The sequence below is a fragment of the Micromys minutus genome (assembly GCF_963924665.1).
Source record: "Micromys minutus genome assembly, chromosome: 8".
In the NCBI taxonomy this organism is placed as follows: domain Eukaryota; kingdom Metazoa; phylum Chordata; class Mammalia; order Rodentia; family Muridae; genus Micromys; species Micromys minutus.
In genome coordinates, this window is record NC_137977.1 from 8,791,499 (window position 1) to 8,817,539 (window position 26,041).

Consider the following 26,041-nt stretch of genomic DNA (forward strand, 5'->3'; position numbering starts at 1 on the left):
TTTTATTTTTTTTCCTTTGAGTTTGTTTATGTAGTGGATTAAATCGATGGATTTCCTTATATTGAACCATCCCTGCATCCCTGAAATGAAGCCTACTTGATCATGGTGAATGATCATTTTGATGTGTTCTTGTATTAGGTTTGTGAGAATTTTATTGAATATTTTTGCATTGATGTTCATAAGGGAAATTGGTCTGAAGTTTTCTTTCATTGTAGGGTCTTTGCGTGGTTTAGGTATAAGCATAACTGTGGCTTCATGGAGCAAATTGGGTAGTGTTCCTTCTGTTTCCTTTTTGTGTAATAGTTTGGAGAGTATTGATATTAGGTCTTCTACAAAGGTCTGATAGAGTTCTGCACTAAACCCATCTGGGCCTGGGCTTTTTTTTGGGGGGGGGGGACTTTTAATGACTGGTTCCATTTCTTTGGTGGTTATGGGACTATTTAGATGGTTTATTGATCCTGATTTTACTTTGGTACCTGGTATTTGTCGAGAAAATTGCCAGTTCATCCAGATTTTCCAGTTTTGTTGAGTATAAGTTTTTGTAGTAGGATCTGATGATTTCTTGAATTTTCTCAGTTTCTGTTGTTATGTCTCCCTTTTCATTTCTGATTTTGTTAATTTGAATACCGTCTCTATGCCCTCTGGTTAGTCTGGCTAAGGGTTTATATATCTTGTTGATTTTCTCAAGGAACCAGCTCCTGGTTTTGTTGATTCTTTGTATAGTTCTCTTGTTTCTACTTGGATGATTTCAGCCCTGAGTATGAGTATTTCCTGTTGTCTACTTCTCTTGGGTGTATTGGCTTATTTTTGTCTAGAGCTTTCAGGGGTGCTGTCAAGCTGTTAGTGTTTGCTCTCTGCAGTTTCTTTTTGGATGCGCACAGAGCACTCAGCAATGCTTTCATAGTGTCCCATAAGTTTGGATATGTTGTGCCTTCATGTTCATTAAATTCTACAAAATCTTTCATTTCTGTCTTTATTTCTTCCTTGACCAAGTTATCATGGAGTAGAGCATTGTTCAGCTCCCATGTGCATGTGGGCTTTCTGTTGTTTTTGTTGTTATTGAAGACCAGCCTTAGTCCATGATGATCTGATAGGATGCATGGGATTATTTTGATTTTCTTGTATCTGTTGAGGCCTGTTTTGTAACCAACTCTATGGTCAGGTTTGGAGAAGGCACCATGAGGTGCTGAGAAGAAGGTATATTCTTTTGTTTTAAGATAAAATGTTCTATAGATGTCTGTTAAATCCATTTGGTTCATAACTTCTGTTAGTTTCGCTGTGTCTCTGTTTAGTTTCTATTTCCATGATCTGTCCACTGATGAGAGTGGGGTGTTGAAGTCTCCTACTATTATTGTGTGAGGTGCAATGTGTGCTTTGAGCTTTAGTAAAGTTTCTTTCATGAATGTGTGTGCTCTTGCACTTGGAGCAAAGATTTTAAAATTGAGAGTTCATCTCGGTAGATTTTTTTCTTTGATGAGTATGAAATTTCCTTCTTTATCTTTTTTGATAACTTTTGGTTGAATGACAATTTTATTGAATATTAGAATGGCTACTCCAGCTTGTTTCTTGGGACCACTTTCTTGGAAAAAATTTTTCCAGCCTTTTACTCTGAGGTAGCATCTGTCTTTGTCACTGGGTGCATTTCCTGTAAGCAGCAAAATGCTGAGTCCTGTGTAGACATTTTGTCTGTTAGTTTTTGCCTTTTTATTGGGAAATTGAGACCATTGATGTTAAGACATAAGAAGAAATAGTGATTTTTGTTTCCTGTCATTTTTGTTTTTAGAGGTAAAATGTGTTTATGGATATCTTCTTTTATGTTAGTTGAAAGAAGATTGCTTTCTTGCTTTTTCTAGGGTTATGTTTCTCTCCTTTTATAGGGTTGAATTTGTGGAAAGATATTGTATAAATTTGATTTTGTCATGGAAGGACTTAGTTTCTTCATCTATGGTAATTGAGAGTTTTGCTCGGTATAGAAGCCTGGGCTGGGATTTGTGTTCTTTTAGGGTTCTCTTAGGGTCTCTATGACATCTGCCCAGCATCTTCTGGCTTTTTTTCTCCGTTGAGAAGTCTTGTATAATTCTGAGAAGTCTGCCTTTATATGTTACCTGACCTTATTCCCTTACTGCTTTTAATATTTTTGTCTTGTTTTGTGCATCTGCTGGTTTTTCTGTTGTGTGACAGGAGGGATTTCTTTTATGGTCCAGTTTACTTCGAGTTCTGTAGGCTTCTTGTTGGTTATAGGCATTTCTTTCTTTTGGTTAGGGAAGTTTTCTTCAATAATTTTGTTGAAGATATTTACTGGTTCTTTAAGTTAGGAATCTTTTATCTATATCTATTATCCTTAGGTTTGATCTTCTCATTGTGTCCTGGATTTCCTGAATGTTTTTGTTTAGGAGATTTTTGCATTTTGCATTTTCTGTTACTGTCATATCAATGTTTTCTATGGTAACTTCTGCCTCTGAGATTCTCTCTTCTAGTATCCTTTTGGTGATGCTTGTGTCTATAACTCATGATCTTATTCCTAGGTTTTCTATTTCCAGGGTTGTCTCCTTTTCTAATTTCTTTGTTGTTTCTCTTTTCATTTTAATTCCCGGATGGTTTTGCTCAATCCTTTACCTGTTTGGTTGTGTTTTCCTGTAATTCTTTAAGGGACTTTTGTGTTTCCACTTTAAGGGCATCTAAGTTACCTGTGTCCTCCTGTATTTCTTTAAGGGAGTTATTTATGTTCTTCTTAAAGTCCTCTATCATCATCATAAGATGTGATTTTAAATCCAAATCTTGATTTTCTGGTGTGATTGGCGATTCAGGACTTGCTGTAGTTGGAGAACTGGGTTCCAATGATGCCTCGTAGCCTGGGTTTCTGTTGCTTATGTTCTTGTGCTTGCCTCTCGCTATCTGGTTGTCTATATCGTTAGCTGGTTTTGCTGTCTCTGACTGTGGCTTGTCACTCCTGTAAGCCTGTGTGTCAACTCTCCTAGGAGACCAGCTCTCTCCCGGTGGGATTTTGGTATGGAGAGCTTACACAGGGTCAGCTCTGAGGTGTTGAGGTGCAGATAAAAACAGCTTTAAGAGGCAAGTTCAAAGCATTAAGTGCCAAGATCGAATAGGCTTCATTCTGAAGATTCAGGCATGTCTCAACATATCCAAATGGACAAATGTAATTCAACACATAAGCAGAAGTCCAACTCCCCAACAATAGTCAGCAGCCGCTGTGAATGAAGTCCAAGGATCTAGCAGTTGCTCAGTCCCACAAGGCAAGCCCGTGAAGAGAGAACTATGTTTTCAAATTCTAAATTCTGGCCTCTAAGGTCTGGCTGCCCCCAACAAGCAGATCCTCATATATACCAAGTGATGTTCTGTAAACCTTGCTCCTCAATTTAAAGTCATTTGGTTAATAAAAGGCTAGAGCCAGTGGTTCGAGAGTAGAGAGAGGAAAGTGGGACTGGAGAATCAAGTGAGGGGTCTCAGAGAAACCAGAGAAGAAGCAGGAGGAGAAAAGAGATGAAGGAAGAAGAAGGCCTCCAGGAAAGAAATTAGACTATAAGCATGTGGCCAGAAGTAGATCATCAGGATAACCCTGGTGTTGTGTGCAATTTTAAAAAAACATGCTACTATATGTTTATAGCTTGCAAAGAAAATGCCAAGATTTTGTATCTTTTATATGGGATAGCTAGAATATAGAATTCATTTTACAGAGATAAACACTCAATATTTGTCTTTCTGAGATAGATTCACTTAATGTGATTGTCTCCTGTTGTAGCCTTTCACCTTCGAAAGACATGAAATGTTCTTCTAAGGGAGAAAAAACCATTGTGTACATAAACCACATTTTCCTTGTCTGTTCCTCTGTTGTTGATTATGTTCCTTGGTTAGTTATTTAATTCAGCTATTCTTGGAAGTTCTGCAAAAGCTTTGGTGTGATATTTACTTGGAGTCTTATGGGTGAATACACAGGAATTGTACAGCTGGGTCATCTTTGTACATGTGACCAAGGATTAATTTCTAGACTATAGTAATGGTTAAAAGCTAAACGAGGACTCCAACAAGCTCATCAGTAAATAGAGTTGATGAGCAGAAAGGTTTCAGAGGATGAGATGCATGTGGGCAGTGCCAATAGGAAATGTGTTCAGCTTAACCAGCCATGAAACATGTGTAAAGAAAAACTACATTAAGATCTCATCTTTCCCAGACAGAGAGGCAATCATGAAGGAAAAAAAAAAAGACCTAGAAATATTGGTGAGACTATGTGTCTCCATAAATATTAATTGTGGGTTTCTACCCCACCTTTTCCAAATAAAAGTTACAAAATTTTTATATTTATAAAAGTACTAGAGCGGAGCAGATATTAACCTTCTATGTCATTTTTTCTACTTCCCTGTCAGTAACCCTGAGATGTGATTTGTCATGTTCTACCTGGGCCACTCTTACTCCAGCTGACTGACCCTTGTGGTCATGCACTCACATGACCTACCCCATCTCACCTTCTTCCTTCCTCCCCCTGTCTCTCCTCATGGTCCTGCCTCAGACCCTAAGACCAGGAACTGAAGCCCACCTACCTCTCTTCTTCCCAGCTACAGTCTGTAGGCATCTTTACTCAACCAATAGTTTTACACTAAGGAGCAAGTTTCTGACAACAAAACCGGGTGTATTCGAGAATTCACTTAACTTGAGGCAACTAGACCTCGGGATACAGAATTTAACATTACAATACATAGCAACAGACCAAACTTCAACAGGCAGGACAAAAAACAGAAGTTTAATTCGGTGCTGGTGGGAAAGAAATTGGTCCAGCCAGTCTGTCCACACACTATGGGTCATCTCAAAAAACAAAAACAAATAAACAAACAAACTAGCAGAAATAAATTTCTAATTTCTTTGAGCCTGCAACCAGTGCAATCTGGTCGACTTCTGAAGGGACCTTACAGGGTTACTTCCATTGCTCCAGTACGATGTGCTCAGATCTCTCTAACAAACACAGTCTGCAAATTTAAGTGTAATCCTTTTCTTGCCGAACTGATCTTTTCCCACATCTTTTGCGTCACTGTTTGTTCCTGATTATCACTGTAAATCTGTCTAAAAGAGGCCAGAAATCACCATGCTACAGCTTTGGAAGGGCAACATAAACACCGTTCACTCTGTACTGGCTGGTTTTGTGTCAACTTGACACAAGCTGGAGTTATCACAGAGAAAGGAGCCTCCCTTGAGGAAATGCCTCCGTGAGATCCAGCTGTAAGGCATTTTCTCAACTAGTGATCAAGTGGGGAGGGCCCAGCCCACTGTGAGTAATGCCATTCCTGGGCTGGTAGACCTGAGTTCTTTAAGGACGCAAGCTGAGCAAGCCAGTAAGTGACATCCCTCCATGGCCTCTGCATCAGCTCCTGCTTCCTGACCTGCTTGAGTTCCAGTCCTGACTTCCTCTGGTGATAAACAGCAATGTGGAAGTGTAAGCTGAATAAACCCTTTCCTCCCCAACTTGCCTCTTGGCCGTGATGTTTTGTGCAGAAAATAGAAACCCTGACTAAGACACTCTCCATTTAAGGACTAGGCCTGATTTCAACGTCATAAGGCACCAGCTTCAGAAAAAGACCCTAAGTCCAGAAACTAAGTCATAAGACACCAGCTCTAGGAACAAACTATAAAATCCAGAACAAGATCATAAAACCTCCTCCTAAAGAACAGCCTGGGGATAACCACAGAAATTGGGAAATATCTCAGAATGGGCATCTGTACCGGGAAGCCCTATTTCATCACATGATTAAACATTCATGATACAGGAATGCAGACCACTGACCCCCTGTGACCCTCTAGTGCCCACCAGTGAGATTTTAGATTACCTAGAGAGTTTCCCCTGTTCCCTATAACAAGGCCCGTGTGCCTTTGTCTGGGGTCACCATTTTAGAGAATGATCTATCCCCGCATGCTGGTTGTTTCTGCAGAATAAATGTTCTTTGTTTTTGCACACATCCATATCTTCAGCGTTTTTGGACCCTTTCGGTTTGACTGCTGTGTCACTGTGGAATCTCCAGTTAGACTGGCTCGTTGCTCTTACATTCGGCCTTACTCAGAATTCCAGGACATATATAAAGCAGAGACAAGTTATTTGTCAGACTGTAATGTGAACAGCCACTAGTCCGCATCCCTGTGAAGTCTCATTCGCGCCCAGAACCTCATGAGGCCAGTCTTTACTGTCTGTTTTCCTGTTGGCATTCGGGTCTTTTGAACATTCAATGGAATGCCTACTAAGCTCTATCTATACACAGTAGGGCTTCTCTAGCTTACATCTCCAAACACTTCCCACAGATTGTTCACAGAGGTTGATGAACCACATGGTCAGGTTTTCTCACAACAACCCCAATTTCCTCATTGCAATTCTGGGGTGTTTTTTTTCTCTTCTTTCTTTGTTTTGTTGTTGAGGTTTGGTCTATTGCTATGTATTATAATACTAAATTCTATATCTGGAAGATAACTTACAGAAATAAGTGTAACAGTCAAGTTACTGACATCTCCATAAGCAACAAGGAGAGGGGGGTCTGGTCCCGATTCGTGAAGCATCTCTGTGAGGCCAGAGTTTTGACTCGATTTTTCTGCCACAACAGCAGCCAGCAGCCATAGGAAACTTAGCATGGCATCCTCTGGTGACCTCTAATGCTTGGGGGGGGGGGTTCTCTGTAACACATTCTTTTTGCATATGTCAGGGAAGCATGTCTGAAGCTCCCGACAGACTTTCCCTTACACCTGCTTAACCAGACCCCAGACACCACTAGTTAAAAGAGCACAGTTACCACAGTAGATGAGACCCACCTGGCCACCTCTCTTTCTGAATAAAATTGATGTTGTATTAGGAGGAAGTAATGTGGAAGCTGGAGACACAGCTAATAGTGTGTGGTAATGAAACAGAGCAAGAGGAGAATGGAAAGGGAAACAAGGAAGGAGGGAGGGAGAGAGGGAGGGAGGGAAGAAGGGAGGGAGGGAGGGAGGGAAGGAAGGAGGGAGCAGGCTCTTTCTCTGTCACAGCCTCCATAGCCAGATCCTGCAGGAATACTATCAGACTAAGACAAGATCAAGTCCCCGCCATCTGCTCCTTCATCCCATTACCGTTCCTCGCCGAAGCCAGGCACACCCGCTAAATATCTGGGTCTTAAACACAACTTCCGAGCTCAAGTGATGGTGTTCTAGTAACTTTACATTGCATAGGATGACAGAGAGCAGAGTGGGGGGGGGGGAAGGCTTTTGGGCGTTCCTGGGGTATGGAAGGAATCCTTGGAAATGAACTTTAGAAAGTAGATGAAATTCCTATTTATTTATTTATTCAATTTACATCCCAGTATCAGGTCCCCATCTCTTCCCAGTAGTCCCTCCCTGTACCCCTCTCCTTCTCTTCTAAGAAGAGGGAACTTCCTCCTCCCCACTGGGTATCACCCCCTCACCATCCCCAATCCCTCACTCTCTCACCCCCAACCCTCCCCACCCCTTTACCCTCTCACCTCTACCACCTCTCCATCCCTTTACCTCTCACCGTCTCACCCCCCCAAACCCTTCACATGTATGCTTTATTTTATTCACACACACACACACACACACACACACACACACACAAAATATAAATCATAAATAAAATGTAACTTTAAGAGAGGAAACAGCAGCAGGAGGACTGAGAATCGAAGCCCTGCCCTCTGAGCTGCCCACCCAGCCCCTTCCAATGCCCAGCATGGGCCAGTCAGTACTGCCCTCACTAACAGAAGTTGCACTTAGAGAGTGCAGCAGCCTCTCTCTCCTTCAGGTGATTCCCTGAGCCAAATACATTGGCCTTTCCCCACTCTGGTCTGATGCGTAAAGTTGTTCACGCTTGCCGATCTCCTGTCACAAGAAGGTTCTGAGACTGCGTGATCTTGGCAGGAAAATGGTCAAAAGCAAAACAACTGACAAACAAATAAAACAAAAAGCAAAACAAAAAAACAAGAGAGCACCCCAGAGATCCATCCTCACAAATGCAATTGACCAACCTGGGACAAAGGAGCAAAAAAAAAAAAAAAAAAATCAATTCTATAGAGAAAGGGTCAGCTTTCCAAAAACTCTATACCCACGGGCAAAAACAGAACTGGGGCAGACACTTATGTCCTTTACAAACCACAAAGTGAGGAGAAAACAGAAAAGCCATCTAGGCGGTCTTGGACCAGCAATGCCTTCCTATGAGTAATACGTAAAGCACAATTTACTCAAAGATACTGGCTCACTAGACTTCCTTGAAATGACACACTTTTGCTTTGCAGACAGCTTCGTTTAAAAATTGAAAGTTAGCCAAGCTTTGCAATGCATATTTGTAATCCCAGCTCTAAGGAAACTGTCATTGAGGTTAGCCTGGGCTACACAGTAAAATCTTATCACAAAAAGAATCTGTCTAGAAAAGAATGGCAGTAACTGTTTGAGACACATATTACATGAAGAACCATTATTAAAACTACGTGAAATGTTCTTAAAATTCAACATCAGGAAACAACGTGTTATTGGTCTTTCTGTTTGTTTTATTTGTTTATTTGGGTATTTTTGTGTTGTTGTTTAGATTTGTTTTTCAGACAGGTTTTCTCTACATAACCCTGGCTGTCCTGGAACTCACTATGTGAAACACACTGGCTTTGAACTCATCAGATCTGCCTGCCTCTGCTTCCCAAGTGCATCACTATATCCTGCTTGATTTTTTTGTTTTTTGACAAAATCTCACTCTGTAGCCCAGGCTAACCTAATGCTCAATAATTCTCTTGTCATAGCCTTCCAAGTGCGGGAATAAAATGTGAGCCATCATACCCTGTAACTGCTGAGGTTTTACCTTTCGCTGTTTATTGTAATGCTAAGTGCTGGCATCCAAGAGTTGGAGTCTGCATATAGTCTGAGGGACCCTGCCCCTAGTTGATTCCGATACCAGCTACCAGCAGCTAATAGCTGGCGAAAGGAAACATACTCGGGGTTTAGGTTTCCCAGGCTAGAGGACATGAGGGAGGAGCAGAGAAAAAAGAAGCTGCCATGGCATAGAGAAGACCATGCAGCAGGTTAAAGGACAGTCACCAGGGGCTAAGGGCCAAGAGAACATGGTCCAGAGGGCTGCCCAGTCCAGTTAAGAACACAGTAAATAGTAAGTGATTACTTGGGTTATCGATGGGAAAGTGGATTCTAACAGCATGGAGGGTAGGCAGTTGTCCAGCTATTGGGCAACTTAAGGCATATTAAAATATAAAGGCTGTGTGTGTGTCTTCCATCTGTGAACATAAATGGTCTAAAGTGGGAAGTAACCCCATGCCGGGATTTTTCTATAGTATTATTACTACAAATAACAACCTACTTTTAAGGTAAAAACAAATCTAAACAGCTACTTCACTAGAGAAGAAATGGTGCGAACCTCTAATCACAATGTTTGAGATGCCGAGGCAGGAGGATCACAAATTTGAGGTCAGCCTGAGCTACATAAAAATTGGTAGCCTGTCCCAAAACACCAAAATTAAATAAGTATAGTTTTTAAGAAGACATGCATATGTCGGAAGAGCATATGAAAAGGTAGTTAGTATCATACGGCATTCGGGAAATATACATTAAAGCCACAGTGATTCAGCAGAATAAAGACAGGAAGCTACAAGAAGCCTCTGATATGTTGGAAATGTCTTAAAAGTAAAGAAAAAGAAGGAGGGGGAGAAGGAGAGGAGGAGGAGAAGAGGAAGATAATGAAGAATCTGGTTTGTAATGGACACTCACATCGTGATTCTAATTGTATGACAGATCCATGAAGAAGACAATACATAGCCCATGGCCACTAGGGTTTGATGGGAGGGTGATGTGTAAATTGGAGGAGATTGAGGTAGCAAAAGTATCCTAAAAGTTCTTATAATAATAGAAGTGTATTTGTCAAAACCCAGTGGGAGGGTTGGAACAACGATTTGGTTATTAAAGTGTGCTTGCTTTGCAAGCATGAGGACCTGAGTTCAATTCCAGAACTCATATAAAAGCAGACTCAGAGGCACAGTCCCTGCACTGGGGAGGTAGAGACAGAGGGTCCCTGGGCTTGCGGGCCAGCTATTCTTAACAGATTTGTTGGCCCTAGTTCAATTAAAGACAATTTTCTCAAAACCTAAAGAATGGAGGGATTAAGGAAGACACCAGGTGTCACCTTCTGGCTTCCACAACACAAGCACACATGAACACATAAGCACAAGTCATAGAAGGAATGACACCAAGGGTGGACTCTGATGTGAATTATTTAGCTGGTAAAGGTGTCAATGTTGGCTCACTATTTGTAACAAACATATCACACCGGTGCAATAACAGGAAATGCAAGTAAGGGTGGGGACACTACTTATGAGAACACTGTTTTGAAATATAATGCAGTGCGGGATAGTTGGTGAGCCAAGGTGTGTCCTGAGAAATTCCATGCAACAGATCTGGCATAAGGGGGGTTACTGGGGAAAGGTAGGGGAATAAAGACCTGGGGAGGGGGTAGAGGCTAATGAGGCAGACACACAGAAGTGGAGCTATGGAGCTCTGGTAGAAGGACGTCCTTTTATATGCAGCCCACACCTGGTCATGGCAGGTGATGATATAAGCTGTTGCTAGATCCCCGGGAGGAGCCTGGTAGAATCCACTATAAGTTCACAAACTCTTCTGCATTTCTTTCTATAAGTCTAAAACTGTATCATAAAAATAATGTCTACATATTTGAGACATTTGGACCACTGGAAGTGGAGGTATGTCTGCCATCAAGCCTGGCAGCCTGAGTTCCTTCCCTAGGAAAAATGTGGGGGAAGGAGAAGACTGACTTCTACAAATTATCTTCTAATTTTCATATACTTACCACAGACACACACACACACACACACACACACACACACACACACCAAAAAATATTTAAAAGCATCATGGTTTTGGTAAGCATTAAAACAAACAAACAAACAAACAAAAAACAAAAAATGAAGTACTCAAAATGAAAAAAGGAAGTTCTGTGCACACAGCAAATGAGTTTAAGGTGTGTGTCAAAAGAAAAAAGCATCTGTGCCCAGAGCTAAAGCTGTCCCATATCCCTCCATCACAAATCCTGCCCCGAGAGAGCTGGTGGTCCAGGAGTGCTCTCACTCCTAAGCCCACGGATGAGATTCTACTTTCGATACAATAAATCCCAAGAGGGACCAGCCAGGAATGCACAGAACACAGAAACCGTGGGACAGCCTGGGACAGGATTCTTCTTGTCTCCATCTGTGTCCAGAGCTAAGGATGTCCCACAGCCCTCTGTATCTGAAGAGAAATGGTCTCCCATTGGTGCTCTCCCTCCAAAGATCACAGGCTCACAGGCCCACAGGAAGAGCAAGCTCCAGGCAGAAACAGCGAGACCAACTAACACCAGAGACAACCAGTTGGTGAAAGACAAGTACAAGAACCTAAGCAACAGAAACCAAGGCTACTACTGGGCATCATCAAAACCCAGTTCTCCCACCACAGCAAGTCCTGGATACCCCAATACACCAGAAAATCAAGATTTGGATTTAAAATCACTTCTCATGATGATGATAGGGGACTTTAAGAAGGACATAAATAAGTGCCTTAAAGAAATGCAGGGGAAAAGAAAAGAAATATAGAAAAATACAGGTAAACAAGTAGAAGCACTTAAAGAAGAAAGACACAAATCCTTTAAAGAACTACAGAAAAACACAACCGAACAGGTGAAAGAATTGAACAAAATCATCCAGGATATAAAAATTGAAATAGAAACAATAAAGAAATCACAAAAGAAACAATCCTGGAGATAGAAAACCTAGGAAAGAGATCAGGAGTCATAGATGCAAGCATCACCAACAGAATACAAGATATAGAAGAGGGAATCTCAGGGGCAGAAGATACCATAGAAAACATTGACACAATAGTCAAAGAAAATGCAAAATGCAAAAAGTTCCTACTCCAAAACAATCCAGGACACAATGAGAAGACCAAACCTAAGGATAATAGGTATAGAATACAGTGAGTATTCAAAACTTAAAGAACCAGTAAGAAGTATCTTCAACAAAATTATTAAAGAAAACTTCCTTAATCTAAAGAAAGCCATCTAAATAGTCCCATAACCCCTAAATAAATAGTCATTACAAGTCTTCAAAAAAAAAAAAAAAAAAAAAAACTAGGACCAGAAGGGTTCAGTGCAGAATTCTATCAGACCTTCAAAGAAGACTTAATGCAAATACTATTCCATAAAATAGAAACAGAAAGAGCAGTAGTACCTAATTCTTTCTATGAAGCCACAATTACGCTTATACCTAAACCACAAAAAGACCCAACAAATAAAGAGAACTTCAGACCAATCTCCCTTATGAATATCAATTCAAAAATACTCAGTAAAATTCTTGCAAACCAAATCCAAGACACATCAAACTATCATCCATCATGACAAAATTCAACACCGCTTCATGATAAAAGTCTTGGGAAGATCAAGAGTTCCAGGCACATATCGAAACATAGTAAAAGCAATGTACAGCAAGCCAGTAGCCAAAAATCCAACCAAATGGAGAGAAACTTGAAGCAATCCCACTAAAATCGGGGACTAGACAAGGCTGCTTGCTGTCTTTCCTACCTATTCAATATAGTACTTGAAGTTCTAGCCAGAGCAATTAGACAACAAAAGATGGTTAAAGAGATACAAATTAAAAGGAAGAAGTCAAAATATCACTATTTGTAGATGATATAATAGTATGCTTAAGCAACCCCAAAAATTCCACCAGAGGAGTCCTACAGATGATAAACAACTTCAAACAAGTGGCTGGATATAAAATTGACTCAAACAAATCAGTAGTCTTGCTCTACTCAAAGGATAAACAGGCTGAGAAAGAAATTAGGGAAAAACACCTTTCCCAATAGTCACCAATAATATAAAATACTTTGGTGTGACTCTAACCAAACAAGGGAAAGATCTGTATAACAAGAACTTCAAGTTTCTGAAGAAAGTAATTGAAGATTTCAGAAGATGGAAAGATCTCTCATTCTCATGGATTGGCAGAATTAATATAGTAAAAATGCCCATCTTGCTGAAAGCGATCTACAGATTCAATGCAATTCTCATCAAAATTCCAACTCAATTCTTTATAGAGTTAGAAAGAGCAATTTGTAAATTCATTTAGAATAACAAAAAAAAAAAAAAAAACCCAGGGCAGTGAAAACTATTCTCTCTCTCTCTCTCTCTCTCTCTCTCTCTCTCTCTCTCTCTCTCTCTCTCTCTCTCATTTCACTTATTTATTTACTTTATCTCATTTCTTTTATTAGATACTCTGCATTCACATTTGAGATGTTATCCCTTTTCCCCACCCTGATCCCATCTCCCCTTCCCTTCCATTTACTTTCACAAAGGTGCTCTCCCTCCTAATCACCCTCTCCACCCCATTGCCTTGGCATTTCCTTTCTCTGGGAAAACATGCCCTGCCTGGACCAAAAGCCTCTTCTCACATTGATGCCAGACACTAGTATCTTTAGCTACATATGCAGCTGGAGCCATGGGTCTCTCAATGTGTGCTCAATGGTTGGTGTTTTAGTCCATGGGAGTTTTGGAGGGTTTGGTTGGTTGATAATGCTGTTCTTCCCATGAGGTTGTAACCCCTTTCATCTTCTTCAGTCCTTTCTTCAGCACCTTCATTGTGGGCTCAATGTTCAGTTTAAGGGTTAGCTGCAGGCATGCTCAGCTGTATATATATATATATATATATGGCTCTGACATAGTCCCTGAGGAGACATCTCTATTTGGTTCCTGTCAGTAAGTACTTCTTGGCATCAGCTATAGTGCTTGGATTTGGTGGCTGCATATGTAGTGGATCCCCGGGTGAGGCAGCATGAAAACTATTCTCAACAATAAAAAAACTTCTGGGGGAATCACCATCCTAACCTAAAGCTATATTACAGAGCAATCGTGATTTAAAAACCAACAGCAACAACAACAAACAACCAAAACCAAAAACAAAAACTGCACAGTATTGATATAGAGATATGCAGGTAGATCAATGGAATAAAATTGATTGAATTGAATCCACACACCCATAATCTCTTGATCTTTGACAAAGGAGCTAAAACCATCCAGTGGGAAAAAAACCAGCATTTTCAACAAATGGTGTTGGTTCAACTGGAGGTCAGTATGTAGAAGAATGCAAATCAATCTTTTCTTATCTCCTTGTACAAAACTCAAGTCCAAGTGAGTAAAAAACCTAGACATAAAATCAAATATGCAGAATCTAATAGAAGAGAAAGTGGGGAAGAGCCTTGAACACATAGGCAGGCACAGGGGAAATTTTCCTGAATAGAACACCAATGGCTTATGTTCTAAGATCAAGAATAGATGTAATAAATAAATGTAACTTCATAAAATTGCAAAGCTTCTGTAAGGCAAGGAACATTGTCAATAGGACAAATTGAGAGCCAACAGACTGGGAAAAGATCTTTACCAATCCTACATCTGATAGATGACTAATATCTAATATATTCAAAAAACTCAAGAAGTTAGACTCCAGAGAATCAAATAATCCTATTAAAAAATGGGGAAGAGAGTTAAACCAAGAATTCTCAAACTGAGGAAACTCACATGGCCAAGAAGCCCCTAAAGAAATGTTCAACAGTCTTAGTCATCAGGGAAATGCAAATCAAAACAACCCTGAGATTCCACCTCACATCACTCAAAATTGCTAGATCAAAAACTCAGGTGACAGCAGATGCTGGTGAGGATGTGGAGAAAGAGAAACACTCCTCCACTGTTTGTGAGATTGCAATCTGGTACAACCATTGTGGAAATCAGTCTGGCGGTTCCTCACAAAATTGAACATAGTACTTCCTGAGGACCCAGCTATACCACCCCTGGGCATATATCCAAAAGATGTTCCAAAATATAACAAGTACACATGGTCCACTATAGCAGCCTTATTTATAATAGCCAGAAGCTGGAAAGGACCCAGATGTCCTTCAACAGAGAAATGGATACAAAAAATGCAGTACATTTACACAGTGGAGTACTACTCAGCTATTACAAACAATGACTTTGTGAAATTCTTAGGCAAATGGGTGGAACTAGAAAATATCATCCTGAATGAGGTAACCCAGTCATAAAAGAGCACACTTGGTATGCACTCACCAACAAATGGATATTAGCCCGAAGGCTCAGAATACCCATGATACAATTCACAGACCACATGAATGAAGTTCAAGAAGAAGGAAGAGCAAAATATCGATGGTTCAGTCCTTCTTAGAAGGGGGAACAAAATACTGACAGGAGGAAATACAGGCACAAAGTGTGGAGCAGAGATTGAAGACAAGGCCATCCAGAAACTGCCCCACCTAGGTATCCATCCCATATGCAGCCACCAAACCCAGTCACTATTGCTAATGCCAAGTGCTTACTGACGAGAGCCTGATATGGATGTCTCCTGAGAGGCTCCTCCAGAGCCATCCTGACACAGATGAGGACGCTTGCAGCTAATCATCAGACTGAGCACAGGGACCTCAGTGGAGGAATGGACGGAAGGAACTGAAGGGGTGTTTGCAACCCCTAGGAAGAATAACAATATCAACCAACCAGAGCCTGCAGAGCTCCCAGCTAGTAAACAACCAACCAACCAAAGAGTACACAACAGGACCCGTGGCTCCAGCATATGTAGCAGAGGATGGAATTGTCTGGCATCTATAGGAGGAGAAGCCTTGGTCCAGTGAAGTTGGTGGGTGGGAGGGAGAGCATCCTTATAAAAGATGGGGCAGGGGGGTGTGAGGAGGAAAACCTAGAAAGGGGATAACATTTAAAATGTAAATACATAAAATATCCAATTTTAAAAAAAGAAAAATAATAAAGCTAATATTCTGTGGAAATACACAAAAAAAAGAAGAAGAGAAAGAGGAAAAGGAAGAAGAAGGAGGAAGAAAATAGGAGAAGGAGGAGAAGGCCGTCAACATCACAATGAGGCAAAGAGGAGCTCTGGATAGATGGAGCCTCTATTGCATTAGAATCTGCAGGCCTAGAAAGGAGTTTACAATATTTCACTTGATGCTTTTCAGGGATTTATTTCCATTGATTTTAATTCTGTACCTATGTGGGTATGCCTGCATGGGTGCAGAATCCCACAGAGTTGAGAAGAAGGTAAGGGAGCTCAGATGAAGCTAGAGTTTCAGATAGTTGAGACTCCACTCATGGGTCTTGAAAACTGAACTCAGAACTGCTCCAGGAACAGTATGTATTCTTGGGTGAAGAGCCATCTTTCCAGCCCTCAAGGGGAGTTATGTGTGGCTCTTCGTTTTGTTTTGCTTGAGACAGGGTCTCAGTATGTAGCTCTTTCTAGCCTAGAACCCTATGTCGACCAGGTCAGATTGTCCTGTGCTTCCTGAGCTATGGTACAACAATTTTAGGCACCACACTCAACAACAAGTATTTGCAATGAGCATCTTCTGACAACTTGGATGGGAAGTGCTGTCAGTCACAGAGTTGGTGGCAGAGCAGGGACTGGAATGCTTAATGACCTTCCCAGATCTTCATGGAGTCCCAGTGAAAACCGTCAAGTGCAAATATAAGCAAAACACTCATTTGGATTCTGAGTTTTCAAGACCTAGGTTTCTTTGAATTCAAACTAATGGTCAAAGGTTTACAGTTCTATAGAATCAGGTGTTTGTGTCTAACACATTTTACAATACTCCAGTTTTAATATTAATTTTATTAGATTATATGTAAAACTTTTAAAGACAATATCTCTTAACCTGAGCTGGCTTCAAACCCGTAACTAAGGAAAATCTTGCACTTGTGATTTTGCCCATCTCCGTCTCTCAAGTGCTTCATTCACTACTACACCTGCTTCTATGGGGTGGTGGGTGCGGAAATCTGGGCTTCATGCACCCTGAGCCACACCCCTAGCGCATTAAGCTTTTCTGTGAGTGTCATACGCACAGAGATGAGTTTCAGAGATGGTCGTCCCCTGAAGCAGATGACATACTTTACTGCATTCATTGCTGAAGTGTCCCCTCCTTCTCCTGCTCCCAACCCCTGCTTCAGTTACTCTCTCTCCTTCCTGGTTTGCCTTCCTGTGGTTGCTAAAACACTCTGTTCAAAGAGAACTGAAGGAGGAAGGGGTTTCTTTATCTGGCCTGTCACAGTCCATCATCAAGGGAAGCCAAGGGAAAAAAAACCTCAAGAGCAGGTCCTGAGGATCAAAACTTGGTGGCAAGGGTCCATACCCTCTAAGCCCAAATACTGATTTTTTTTTTATTCCAAACTGTGTGTTCCATCAAGTACAGACACTTTGTTCTAGCTGTCGAGTGTATATTTTCATCCAAGAAACCTTTCTGAAGTTATTTCAAAACAGAAAATTTACAGCACTAACATTACATAGTGTTTTTGTCAATATTAGATGACATGTAAGTTTTCCGTTACACTTAATCCTTTATGTGTTGGGGGAGGGGTGCACGAGTGAAGGTTAGAGCAGAAGTCTCCGGTTTTGCTTCTCTCCCTCAATCACATGAGGACTGAGCTCCCACCATGAGGCTTGGCAGCAGGTGTCCCTACCTGCTGAGCCATCTTGCAAGTCCTTCCATGATATTTTAATTATAGAAAACAATATCATATGCTACCGAAAATGGGCAATTTGTGTAATCAAAGCAGCTGGGCTCGTATAAAAATAGGTTAGGCAGCATTATCCAACAAGGCTTCAGCTTGGCATCTGTTTCATTAAAAATATCTTTTAAACTAATTAATGCTAAAGCTAATCAAAGGCACCAATGATATAATGGTTTATTTGAAGCACAAACCGGATTTCTGAGTCCTATTCCCTTGAAGTCATCAATGTACTACTTAACCACAATTCAAAATGAATCTTCACACACATCATGTAAACATCTCAGCGTCATACACACCAACGTGGGTTCGATTTCTTCATCCACCGTTGGCCAGGATAACATTCTCTGGTCTACGAATATTTTTATTGTGAGTTACATACATGATATGAGGCCGGGACTTGTGTTGTGGTACAAATGTGGCCATCAGAGGCCAACTTTGTAGAATCTGTTCTCTCCTTCCATCTTTAAGACTGCCCTTGACACAACCCAGACACAAGGCTTTTGTGGCAAGTGATTTATTCAGCAAACCATCTCAGCGGTCCCTAGCTTCATACTTTAACATTTTTTGGACTTCTCATTGGGGAGATTAAAATTGTGAATGGGAGACCAGGAAACTTCAGCCACACCCACTCCTAGGAAATAGTGTGATGGTTTTATAGGGACAGGTTAAGGTCCTGGGGGAGGGGAGGGTCTAGTCACATCTCAGATGGGAATGACTCTTCCTCACACAAACATCATTAGACTTTGAAGCAGGGCAGAGTTCTCAGCAAAGGAAGTACAGCTGTGGGTAACCACTCCCTGCAGATCAGCAGAATTATGAAAACAACTACACCATAAAACTAAGGTCAAGATTCTGTCCTTAGCGTGAATACATGCTGTGTCTGTAGATGTCAAGACTAGAATGAACTACGCAGTAACTACGTGTAACAGACACCCATAATTTTGTCCAGAACTCTGAGCAGTACAAGATCTGGTGCCCTGGGCATACATTATAGCACAGAGAGAGCCTCCTATCGGGGCTAGGTAACTTGCTGTGTATGGTTCCATACTCAGTGTCTTGGTTAGCAGGCTGTGTACCATGGAAATAAAGGGAACTTAATGTAGCTACAAGAGGGAATGACAATGTACAGAAGAAGAAATGTTTCACATTAGTGTGGCTAAGAAGGTCCCCAACCAGGCTTGGACACTGACCACTTTCTTGGCCACACCAGACTGTTTTCAGAAGCAGTTGCGTTTATGTAGAATTGCTTTGTAAAGGCAAAATAGGAACCACGTCCCCTCCGTGCATCTGGGGCCCCCAGGATGATTCATGCCTGCCTCGGCCCTTATACAGCGTCTCCCAAACCTGCCTAAGAATTTTACAAAGCTGCTGAAATAGAAGGAGAAAGAAACAGTCATCTGAGAGCAGCTGCTTGGGCGATGATTGGCAGCACCAGGTGCTGTGCTCCCTAACATTTCCTAGTGCAGGCCTCACTTGCAGGAGTAGGTGTGACGCCATGCAGAAGGGAGGGGGTGCAGACTGGTGGGGGAGGGGAAAGAAGAAGGTGGACCGAGTGAGACTTACTGGCTGAAGGGCTGGAAGGTCCAAGCACATTCTTACATCGGTTATGAAGCTGACGGCTGTGAAGAAGGAAGCCCACAGCAGTCAGTTCTGCAGGGCTGAGGGTTTTTCCGAACAACTTGGTTTGAGTTTTTCATGCTCTTACAACCCGGCCTCAGTCCTCTTCAGCGGGCTAAAGATGGGTTTAGACTTCTGACTCAGACGTTGGTGGTTCTCAACCTCCCTAATAAGGCACCCCTTTAATACACTGCCTCATGTTGTGCTGAACCCCAACCATAAAATTATTTTTGTTGCTACTTCATAACTGTAAATTTGTTACTGATATGAATCATAATGTTTTGGAGACAGAGGGTTGCCAAAGAGGTCTCAACCCACAGGTTGAGAACCATGGCTTATGAGACAGCCTTGGGAAAATTCCTCCTGATTCCCATAGCCCATAGTGTATGTTACCTCCAAACATGGCACCTTAGCTTTTAAAGAAAGAGCAGAAGTAAAGAAAGAGCAGTGACCCTTGATTACACCCACTCCTATTCCTGAGGTTATCCTCCCTGCAAATTCCGTCATAAGACCTTAAGGCATCCAGAGGTAATGATGGGTCAGGTATGATGGCACATACCTTTTATCTTAGCACTTAGGAGACAGAGAAAGGTAAATCTCTGTGAATTCAAGGCCAGCCTTGTCTACATCATAATTCCCAGGCCAGACACAGCTATAAGACCCTGTCTTGAAAACATTTTTTAATGTTTATTGATATGTATGGTCAGAGATACAGGGATCACAGTAGGCATGAAAGAGAAAGAGACAGACAGGCAGAATGCTGTGATGCTGTGTGTGTGTGGAGGGGGAGGGTATGCTTATGTTGTGAGCCACATGACATGGGTGCTTTGTAATATTCTCAACCATTGACCCATCTTTCTAGCAGCCTAGAATTATTGCTGTGAATATTCAGTGTGTTGAAGACTGCCTTGTACATAGCAAGCAAATTGAGTCTTTTTTTTTTTTTTTTTAAACATCAAGTTTAGGGCTAGAAGATGGTTCAGCTGTTAAGAGCACTGGCTGTTCTTCCAGAGGTTCTGAGTTCAATTCCCAGCAACCACATGGTGGCTCACAACCATCTTTAATGAGATCTGACGCCCTCTCTGGTGTGTCTGAAAATAGCAACAGTGTACTCACACACATAAAATAAATAAATCTTTTTTAAAATGAAGTTTATTGATATATTTAGAAAGACTGTTTTAGTCAGGGTTTCTATTCCTGCACAAAACATCAGCTTACACTTCCATATTGCTGTTTATCACCAAAGAAAGTCAGGACTGGAACTCAAGCAGGTCAGGAAGCAGGAGCTGATGCAGAGGCCATGGAGGGATGTCACTTACTAGCTTGCTTCCCCTGGCTTGCTCAGCCTGCTTTTTTATAGAACCCAAGAATACTAGCCCAGGGATGGTACCACCCACAATGGGCTGGGCCAGGGATGGCTCCACCCACAATGGGCGGGGCCCTCCCCCCTTGATCACTAGATGAGAAAATGCCTTACAGCTGGATTTCATGGAGGCATTTCCCCAAGGGAGGCTCCTTTCTCTGTGATAGCTCCAGTTTGTGTCAAGTTGACACAAAACCATCCAGTACAGGACCCAAGCATGCAAAATGTCAAGGTAGTGAATATCATTTTGTAAATAACTTTTCAATAAAATTCACATCAAGTCTTTTCCTTGGGGAACAGAACTGAGATACCAACTCTGTGCAGCTTGTCTGCCCTCATTCAGGGGCTAGGAGGCATGGAAAAGAAGCGATCGCAAAAGAAACATGCGAGTGTGTTTACACTTGGACCTTCACACACGCCATGTCTTTGCATGTTCTGTGCATTTCCCTCTGCTCTGTAGACAGCATACGTAATGGACAGATACAAACAAGCCCTTCAGCATCTCACCTTGGTGTGCTACAGCGCAGCCCATGGCAAAGCACTCACATCAACACACTTCACACCATTGTATGGAAATCCATGGGAAACCTTGTCTTCGGCAATAGATGTGTATTGTTTTTTTGTGCAACTGTGCTTAGGTATTGCATATTCTATACCTGTGCACTTAGTTTGAGGGCAAAGAGAAGGAAGGAATGGCTCCTTAAAGGCCCAAGTGTTTATATTTACTGTAGACTGCAGATTATTGCCCCTGTAACATTTGTGATTTTCTTTTTGTCTTTGGTGTGTGGGTAAGGAGTATTCATGTGTGAGCTGCATGAGTGTGGTCACATGTGCATGTAGAGGTTGATATTAGTGTTCCTTATCCTGTTAGGATCCAGACAGATGTTTAGGCAGCATGTATGTGAAACAGCCCCTCCTGTTTCACAGATCTGGGAAAGCCTATTGAGAGTGCTGTCTGTGAATTCTCACACCCTCTTGAGGACTTACCACCATTGCTAGAGGAGAGAGACTCATGAGGTGCCACGCCTCCCTTAGGAAGTACAGTCAAGTAACAGTTGGAATGGAAATGTGTTTCTTCAGTGGTGTAGTCCCTAATAATTTGTTGGTGCTCCTACAAATAACACCTCACCCTCCTCAAGTACAGAACCATAAGTAAATGCATTGCTTCATGAATAAGCAAATGCTTTAAAAAACCAAAAGGTACAGCTGGTGAATGTGTCAACTTGTAAATATAAATGATCCACAGGTGACTCTTGGGCATAGAGGTATTATGGTGCTTCCAGCCAGGGTGAGTTAGGAACTCAGAGGGGAGATGAGGTGACAGGAAAAGGTGTGTTTATATTTGAGAAGAGAACTAATAGACATCCCTCCTGCTTCTTCTACAGTCACGCAGTGATAATCTAGCTTCTTGCTGCTACCCTAGCAGTCTACCTCTGATGACAGGCTCTGAGCAACGCCATGCTGAGTGTAATCTGTTCCTTTGTGTTTCATTTTAAATTGGACATTAAGGAAATGGAGAGTTTCAACTGTAACTCTGTTAGTAACTCCAGCTAGATACCTAGTGAGAGTTCTGTGAAAACTCTGTCCCCAAGGAAGGCAGGATTACAACTTCTCCTACCAGATCTAGTGAGTGCGGCATGTTATGGGTCATCAGAATACCACACAGCTTGGGATTTCTGAATTAGTGAATGAGCATGTGAGTGAATTAGTGAATCAGGGCTGAGGCCTGTGATTGGCTTGGCCACTCAAGAGCTAAGCAATTTACTTCAAAACTTAAAAAGTGATAAAGATTTAAATAGCCCACGGAAACTATCAGCTGAGGCTGAGAAAGTTAGCTTTGGTAAAAAGGAAATTGCAGGATGCACATCTAGATTGTATTGCTCCGAAGATGGCCTGCATCTTAGTCATCTTACCTCTTACTCATTCGCCTATAGGAATTCTCATGCAGAGGGGAAATTATATCTTGGAACATATATTTTTAGCACATAAACAGAGTAAGAAACTAAAAACCAACATTGATAAGGTCTCTGAATTGGTACTAAAAAGTAAAATTAGACTTCAACAATTAGTCAGAATGGATCCTGCTGAAATTGTGGTACCTTTTACTAATGCAGAAATTGCCTCCTTATGGGCACAAGAGGAACACTGGCAAAGAGCATGCAGTAATTTCTTGGAAGAGATTAACAACAGATACCCTAAAAGCAAGCAACTGCAGCTCATAAAAAGAACTAATTGGATTCTCCCTCATATAATCAAGAGACTTATAATATCTGGAGCCTCTACATTTATACTGATGCCAGTAAGTCAGGAAAGGCAGGATATAAATCAGAAGATGTAAGTAAGGTAGCTGAGAGTCCCTATAAGTCAGTTCAAAAATCTGAACTATATTCAATACTCATGATATTATCAGATTTTTAGGAATCTCTTAATATAGTAACTGACTCTCCATATGCAGAAAGGGTTGTTTTACACAGAGAGACTGCTGAACTTATTCAGGATGGTTCTGAATTGACTTCACTATTTATTCAGCTATAACAAATAATCAGAAATAAAAGTTATACAATATATATAATGCACATAAGATCTTATAGAGATCTGCCAGGCCCTCTGGTGCAAGGTAATAATGAAATTGACCAGCTTTGATAGGAAGTGTACTAGAGGCTTCAGAATTCCATAAAAAACACCATGTTAACAGCAAAGGATTAAAGAAAGAACTATCACTTAGCAACAAGCCAAGGAAATTGTAAGGCAGTATCCTACTTGCTCATTATATAACCAAACTCCATTTGGTTATATGTAACCATTATATAACCAAACTCCATTTAGTTTTCTGTAGTGACCTACAGGAACTAACCCCAAGAGTACCCAAAGAAATAAAATTTGGCAGATGAATGTATTCTGTTTTACAGAGTTTAGTAAACTAAAATATGTGCATCATACTATAGACACATATTCAGGATTTCAATGGGCAACTGTCTTTGCATCAGAAAAGGTTGATTCTCTTTTTACATTTGTTAGAAGTTATGACCATACAAATTAAAACAGACAATGGTCTAGCATATATCTCTAATAAGATGAAGCAGTTTTTTGACTATTATAATATAAAACATGTTACAGTCATATCACACAATCCTACAGGACAAGCAATTGTGGAGAGATCTAATCGAACTCTAAAGGAGATACTTAACAGGCAAAAGGGGCCAACAAAAATCCCCAAAGATAGATTACATAGTGCTTTATTAACCTTAAATTTTTTAAATGTTAATGAACAAAACAGCACAGCTGCTGAAAAACATTGTATTGTGGGGAAAAACACTGAACTAAAGCAGCCTGTTTATATTAAGAATATTCTGACATCAGAATGAAAAATGGGGAATATGTTACACTGGAGGAGGGGTTATGCCTATGTTTACACAGGAAAAGAAAAACTGTGGGTTCCTTCTAAGTTGATAAAGATCAGACATGACCAAAGGAGACCTCCTAAAGATCTTGGTGACAGAGAAAAAAGGAAGACTAACACAATCAACAAATAGATAATGTATATGTGGTGACAGTTGTGTCTCTCTATAAGGAGACAGCTCTGGAACTAGCTGAGACTAAAATGTCTATACACAGCCAGTAACATTTATTGGGCACAAATTTCTCCTGACTTGTTGTCACATACAATCCTTTAAGATGGTATGTTAACAAAATTATATTACAGTTTAATTATGTGATCAAACTAACCTCTGAAGAAAGGCAGTTATCTTTTTAAAATTAATCTTCATTAACCAATCTGTGCACCCTGCACACTCCATGTGAATGTCTTTACATAAATATTTGATGCTTGTAAGTTTTGTGTGCTGCAGGATGAGAGAAGAGAAAGACAGCCCTGAAAAGATCCACACTCTGGAATGCTGAGATTCTGGGACCTTCCATTCCAGCTCTGAGTTTCATTCTACCTCAACTACATCTAAGCTGCTTCTTTTAAAGACTTGCTTTCAGAACTTCCCAGAACTGCTGCTTTGCCTATCCAGTCTTTCAGACTGTCATAGTCAAGATGTCAACTAAGCAGTGAACTTTCTCAGCACATAGTGACTTGAAGGCAAATGATGCCAGCTAGCTCTCCTGTGACAAAGACAATTTTTCCTATTTCCCCTTGGGCCTCCTGAAGGGAATTCTTCACCCCAGTTCAGCTGTAAGTAGACAAAAGAAGATCATCATCCCAGTTCCTTATGGTTATAGATGGTTCTGGTAATTTTTTGAATTATAGATATGTTTTATTTAAGGGACATTTAACAAATGCAGCTTTGACAAGGAGGGAACTAGAGCATTTAAACTCAGGGATTGCTATCTTTTCTTTCCTCTTCTCTATCCTTCCTTCTTAGTGGGGGGAAGGGGGGAAAGGAAAAATGGGGGATATAGTAATATTATGGGAGTTAGAGAAATAGACATAGGGATAGGTTAGTAAATTTACTCTTAAGCAAAATATTATACAGCTATATCTTACATTAGTAGAAATCTTTGTAATTGATACAAAGTTGAAGTTATACTCTTTACATTGGTATGGAATTCATTTGATACAAATCTAATGTTTCATTAGTATAATTTCTTATTGATTTAAAATTGAGATTAATACTGTTACTTTCATATAGACATTGTGCCTATACAATACATTTGGGAATATAAGGCTTGGACCCAGTCCTATAACTGCTATTATACACTGTTTTTAGTTGATTAAACAAAAGGGTATTTGGGGGGATATTCTAATTAGAGATGGCCAAGAGAAATCAAGGTTTAACAGTTCAGAGATGCTTTGTGTAGATAGATCATCTTCAAAGTCATCAGAAGCCCACAGAATATTATATTTATGGACTTTTTTTTAAATTAAAGATCATTTGACTGTCTGCTCCTGACAGCACCCCTTCTTAGGTTCTAAGAAGAAATTGAGCATCAATAGAGTTGCTCCAGTTGTGGGGAGACAGCCACTAGGCAATAATTGCCTCATTCATCTACAATTACTGACCAGAAAGGGACACATTGTTCAGAATAGTCAGTCAACTGATAATCTTTGCCAAGCCAGAATTATCAGCCTTTCAAAATTCTGCATTATAAAGGTCTGTCAGATATGATCCTGGGCCAGAAGGCTGAAGACTGACGTTCCAACCTTTTAAGGGATGAGGGACTGTCCGAGTGATCAGCAGTCTCTATAAATTGGCTAGTTTTGGAAGCTATGTTTTGTGCTTCTCAGATATCAAATAATATTTGTCATTCTGGGATTTCTGATGTGCTTGAAGACTGGTAGTCTCATAGCAGACCAAGCTGTTTAGCATTGAGAAAGATAATATAGATCTGAAAGGGTGGTTTTCAGATGACATAGAATCTAAAACCAGGATAGAAGTCAGGTGTAGAATTATAATATTTTAGGATAGATGACAGAGTGCTTTATTTAATGGACAAAGTTGATGACCTGGGTGTTAAGGCTGTCTTATACT